The sequence below is a fragment of the Zootoca vivipara genome, chromosome 5 (assembly GCF_965207765.1).
Source record: "Zootoca vivipara chromosome 5, rZooViv2.hap1.1, whole genome shotgun sequence".
Classification (NCBI taxonomy): domain Eukaryota; kingdom Metazoa; phylum Chordata; class Lepidosauria; order Squamata; family Lacertidae; genus Zootoca; species Zootoca vivipara.
Window position 1 is genome coordinate 74717248 of NC_142588.1, and position 6000 is coordinate 74723247.

At 37.9% G+C, this 6000-nt stretch overlaps 1 protein-coding gene across 40 annotated transcripts in view; it reads left to right on the plus strand.

Annotated features, from left to right (window-relative positions):
- Positions 1-5774, plus strand: part of MBNL1 (muscleblind like splicing regulator 1) — a 176004-nt gene extending 170230 nt beyond the window's left edge. For 26 of the 40 annotated variants that reach the window (XR_015950031.1, XR_015950032.1, XR_015950033.1 and 23 more), the window contains one exon: positions 1767-5086. The gene's annotated coding sequence lies outside the window, so the exon portion shown is untranslated. Of the gene's footprint in view, positions 1-1766 lie in introns of all 40 variants that reach the window. The other 14 variants (XM_035132486.3, XM_035132489.3, XM_088669809.1 and 11 more) reach the window with 2 other exon arrangements.
- Positions 5775-6000: the final 226 nt, after the last annotated feature.

A 6000-nucleotide genomic window follows, 5' to 3' on the forward strand; every position in this document is an offset into this window, starting at 1 on the left:
GGCATGGATAATCCTGACGTTTTTCCGTGGCAGTGTCCTCACAGAGCTACAGTTCCCACAACCTTAAAAAACTACACTTCTCAGCATTCTCCGTGGCAATTCAAGGGCCATTCAAAGAAAATTGACCTTTCAAATGCAGGACACTTCAATGTTAAGGCAGGCAGTGTGGTTACCACCTATAAATAAATAAAAGGCAAGAATTGCCATTCTTGGTAATGGCAGGAATCGTTCTGTACACTGTACCTTCCACAGCCACCTGGGTGTATTCTGAGGTCTGCAACTGCTATCCTTGCTCCTCTGGCCCAGAACTGTCATCTGGGGTGATGGCATGGAGTCAATTGACAGCCACCTGTCAGGAGTGCTTTGATGGTGTTTCCTGCTTGGCAAGGGATTGGACTGGATGGCCCTTGTGGACTCTTCCAACTCTAGGATTCTATGAATTTTGCAGCTGTAGCAACACAGCATAGCTCCAGACAGCCCTGCTTCTGTGTGTCACATTCCTCCAGGGGTTTGTCTCCTGCAAGGGCGGCCTTCCTTCTCCCTAGGGGTGCCCCACTTGTGTCGCTGTTCCCAGACAGTCCACTCTGCTCTATAGAGAAACCCCTCACTTTGCCCAGTAGTTCGAAGTCTGGATAGATGGACCTCAAGTTGCTGCGCCTTCTCTTCCAGTCAGTCAGCCACCTTGCACTTGCTGCAGGTGTAGTTTCTCACATTCTCAGGCAGGAAGACCAACATGGAAGTGGTGTTGCAGGTTGCCGCAGCAGCTCCCTCACCATCCATGTCTCTTGGTCCTTTGTACACTGTGAGACAACACTCCGAGCCCCAAAGCACCTTTGCAAACTCTCCCTGTTTGCACTCTCCCTGTGGGCCCACTTTGCATCACAGCTCAGAAGGATATTACAAGCTGGGTAGAGGCTGCCACTGTTGCTCCTCAGTCTGGCTACAGTTCAAACACTTAAGAAGATAAGAAGAGCCCCACCGGATTGGCCAAAGGTTCATCTAGTCCAGAGTCTTGTTCTCACAGTGGCCAACCAGAGGCCCATGGGAAACATTCAAGCAGCACCTGATAGCTGCAGCTCTCTCCCCACTTGTGATTCTAAGCAACTGGTACAAAAGAGGCAAGCTGCCTCTTACAGAGAAGGCAGTTCTGAAGAAGTGTGCATGCACACGAAAGCTCATACCAAAATAAAAACTTAGTTGGTCTTTAAGGTGCTACTGAAGGAATTTTTTTATTTTACTTCGATCCAGACCAACACGGCTACCTACCTGTTACAGAGAAGGGAGAGAGCAAAGGCGTTGTAGCTGGTAGCCATTGATAGCTTTGTCATCCATGAATTTTCTTCCTCTTTGTAAAGCCATCCAGGATAAGTATGGGTGGAAAGGGGGGAAACGTGAGATCAAAAAATGGCACATAATAATTAGTACTAGTTATATCCTGGTTTGTGCTCAGGTGTTTAGCAAGTGCTGATGCGGTCAAAGCTAAATAAATCAAAAAAGGGAAAACTTTGCACATCGCTTCCCATTTTAACTCAGGACAGATTTTGCAATCAATGTGGATTTAAATGCTTGATCAATTAGTAGTGTATGTCGTATTTCAGTGCATTTGGATTAGAAGTGTTCAGGGGCCATCATTGTTATATTTGAATAGCATCGAAGGTGGTGGTCGTGGTATTTCTTGCATGGAAGTAAAGTAGAGGGGGAAATAGCTGCAGTTGTCGAATAAACGAAGGCGACCCCTTTCCCACCCTCTTTATTATTTTCCACAGATCATATAAAAGAAAAGAGGACAGTGTGACTGAATGAAGAAACGGAACAGGTCATTAGCCATAATGTATATACCGTCAGATAACAGCACCCAAATTTCCTCAGCAGTAAGACATCCACATATTGCATGTTAACAAGACGAAATGACAACTCGGAAATCCACTGCACACTGTTGCCTATATACTTTGTACATTGAATAGATATTTGTGCTGGGGTGATCATATTGTCTAAAGACTACAGCATTGTCTATCTTTTCTAGCACACAGGTAAAGCAGCGCATTACGCACCAGAGGTATGCGCTGGCAGACTCGTTCCTACATAATCATGTACGTCATCTTGAAAAGACAGACTGTGATGTAGCCCTAGATCCATTATGTATTGGTACGTCTGTAGACCAAGATATAATTTTTTAAAATAAGTTTATTTCTTTCAAGGTTTACAAAATAAAATAACGAAAGGTGCACCTTGTATTTAAAATTGCCATTATAGAAGACAGCGTGCATGCACAGTATAATTTTTATTTTCCTTTCGTGTTTTTTTTTCCGCTTTTAAGAGTTAATATTTTTAAATGTAATAGATTGTAAGAAGTGGTAAAAAGAGGTATCTGACAGAGATGAATGTGCCAAGTATAAACCACAACTGTGTATATTTTTAAAGCACATCAATGGCTTTAAGTACCATGTTGTTAAAGATGTTCATGAAGTGCCATAGACTGTAATCAAAAGTAGAGTATTATTTCTGCAGTGTTACTTTTAAGAGCCACGTTTTTAATTTTGCTTGTTTTCCTAGTTGCTAATCAGTCAAAGGGCACCCCTTCTGTTTTAAACCAAAGCTGTCTCAGAAATGGCCAGTTTTACCTTAGTTAACAGTAGGCAGCACATTTTTAAAATAAGCAAATACCAGTCTTAAACCCAGGTTATTCCTACACATACTGGATATATAAACCTATATAAATTATGATAATCCATAATAATAGTTATGCAAACTATACCATATAATAGACAATATACATTTTTTTTAAAAAAAAAACAAACCTTTTTAAAAAAAGGGAAAAGCCATTTCTGAGACACTGTTTGAAAAACATTTGAGGAATTTTCTTTCGCTTCGAATTTCTAACCTCTGTCAGAAGTCCAAGAGACTCTAAAAGTGTTGGAGGAGATAGATTTTCGCTTTCTTCTCAAATGCATCACTTCAAAGTCACGCACTTCAAAAAAAAAAATAGTGACTCTAATCATGAGAGAAGCACTGACATCAGATGCACGATTTTTTTTTAAAAAAAGAAACCAAAACAATGAGATAAATGGAGATGTTAATTAGAAATAGGTATCGGGTGGGTTAAATATTGGGATGAATTTTATATGTGATTTCTTCTGTTCAGATTTAACTGCTTATAGCCTTAGAAAGCCTTTACAAAAATGAAACAAAAACATAGATGTGCATTCAAGTTTTTAAGAATGGATTCATCCAAAGGAAATCTTTTTTGTGGTTTGGCTGTTGCAGCTAGTAAAGGATATATTTTGCTCTGTTCAGCAAAGCTAAAGGGTTGCTGAGGTGAGGGCCAGGTCACTGGTAGTCTATGGAATGGAAGAGGAGAGAGTTCAGTTCTAGAACTTTCCGTACTTCCAAGTTTACTTGCAGGTTTTTATGCTTGAGAGATGCTTTCTAGAAAAAAAAAAGAATGATGTGTTGATTTTACTGATTGTACTGTACATCTATTAAAGCCTTAGATTATTACATTACGGGTTAAAACCCATACCAATGTAATTTCAATCGTGTTAAGAAAGTATAGGTGACTTCACATGTTATTGTAGTTTACTTACATTAGAGAATACTACTTATTTTTTTTCCTTGTTAAAATAGTAGTTTTTATTTCTTAACATTTATTAGATCATTTTCATTTTCTATTACCAGACGAATGCCATTTCAGTTTATAGAATTTTGTTTTATTAGATTTTAACTAATGAATTTTTCAAAATACAGAAAAAAATTAAAAAGTTTTTTTTCTTCATAGCATATGCAGTTTTGAATTTACATGTAGTATCATGAATATTCGTATTATTGTTAACTAAATGATTTATATTTTACTGATTTAATATTACAATGTAAGAATATCAGTCATTGTTAGTTCTTGTCTAGTTTTCATTAAAAGAACAAAGATCTTTTATATGGATATCTTATATAATCATTGCTAAGTAAGAAGTTAAGTTGTTGCTATTGCAACAATCCTGGCAGACAACTGAGTAATATTTTGATGATTTATTTTGTTTGTAATTAATTATAAAAGAAAAAATCTAGTTCCTAGATATCAGAATAAAAATTTATTTTCTACTGTATCCATTTCAAATGTTAAAATATTGTTTAAATATTTTTTTGAAATCCCTGAATATCAGGCCTTGTTATAAATAAGCTGCATAATCAATAGATCAAGGGACTTTTTGTTGATAATCCAAATACTCAAAAGTTTACGTATAACAAGAATTATAATATGTATGAGTGCGTGTGCAAACTCCTGAGGGTTGATTATGCTGCAATTTAGCATGTGGGGAAGTATAGAGAGAAGGTTGACCTTTTGCACTTCTGTATATAGTCAAAAATAAAAAAATAAAAGAGAGAAACCTGTATAATAGTAAGATCTTATTTTGAATAAAAATGTCTATAAATACAAGGAGTTTTGTTAAGGCTAATTAAAAAAAAAAGACAGGCTGAACAAAATTGCTTGCAAAAAAAGTGGCACAGAGTTAGCACTCCAAACCCCTTGGGGGGGGAAAAGTTGCTTTGCTTTATGTGAACAGCTTCTAGTTTGCCAGGATTCTTTCTGCTGGAAAGATTGGCCCTCATTCCCAGTTCTCATGACTAAGGACCCTTCTGCACTGTACAATTAAAGCAGTATCGAACTGCAGTCGTACCTTGGAAGTTGAATGGAATCCATTCCGGAAGTCCGCTCAACATCCAAAACATTCGGAAACCAAAGCGTGGCTTCCGATTGGCTGCAGGAAGCTCCTGCAGCCAATCGGAAGCCGCGGAAGCTCCGTCGGAATGTTCGGGTTCCAAAGAACGTTTGTAAACCGGAACGATCACTTCCGGGTTTGCGGCGTTTGGGAGCCAAAACATCCGAGTTAAATAATTAAAAAAAGCTGCACTGGTCCAAATCTGCCTGAAGATCATTACTAAATAAATAAAAAATTATTTTTTTAGAAAACAAAATTTCAAACAAACAGGTACTTCAAACCATTAAAGGGAAATCATGGATCAGATATGTCGTACATTACTCAAGACAACTACTGCATGTTTAAAGTATCAAAGAGAGAGAGAGAGAGAGAGAAAGAAAGAGAAAATATATATAGATATAGATATATATAAAAGATATATATTCTATTCAAAACAGTTTCTGACAAATTTCAGTAGTTTTATTATTCACACACCGACACACAGAAATACACACACACACACACACACAAACAGAAACAGATATTGACTTTCACATGCTCACAAAAATGTTTAAAAATAAAAAACTCGTCAACAGGCAAACCAAAACAAAACATCATAGCTGTAGTTGTTATGTAATTATTTTTATTGCTGTAGTGATCCTGTTCTTTTAGCAGGTGGAAAGAAAGAAAAAAAACCTTATCAAAATTAACCATTTCTAACCTAAAGCACTTGAGAAACCATGTAATATATATGAAGCCAAAGTGAAGGGGCCGGGGTGGGGTGGGGTTTGGGGAGAAAATGATTGGATTGGATTCTCTCTGGTAATAATTCACACCGATGAATTAGAACACGTTGCACTTCCTGGCAACCCCTGCAACTTTCATCTGCTGAAAGGACAGGTGTGCTTGGTTTTTTACTATTATGTAATCACAGACTTAAATTTGCTTGGTAGTTGCTCCAAATTATGTACTCTGTCCTGGGCCGCAATTTGTTTTTCTGCTTATTTTATTATTACTGCTATAGTTGACCTAGCTGTATGGAGAAAATAAATAAACAAATAAAGTTAAATTGCCCTAATAAAACTTCTCTTTTGTTGTAGTATCTTCTTTTCTGTTTCTAAGCTGGAGGGTGATGTGGTGTCCTCTTGGTATTTCCGCCGCCCTCAGAAGTTTGGGGGTGCCAGCCTGGGAGAGGGTATATTGCGTGGCAGCCCCCTAAGTAGTAGAATTGCCTCCCCACTGAGGCTCGTCCTGGCACCTTCATTGTGTGGTTTCCATCACATGGTGAAGGGGCATCTCTTTCCCTTTT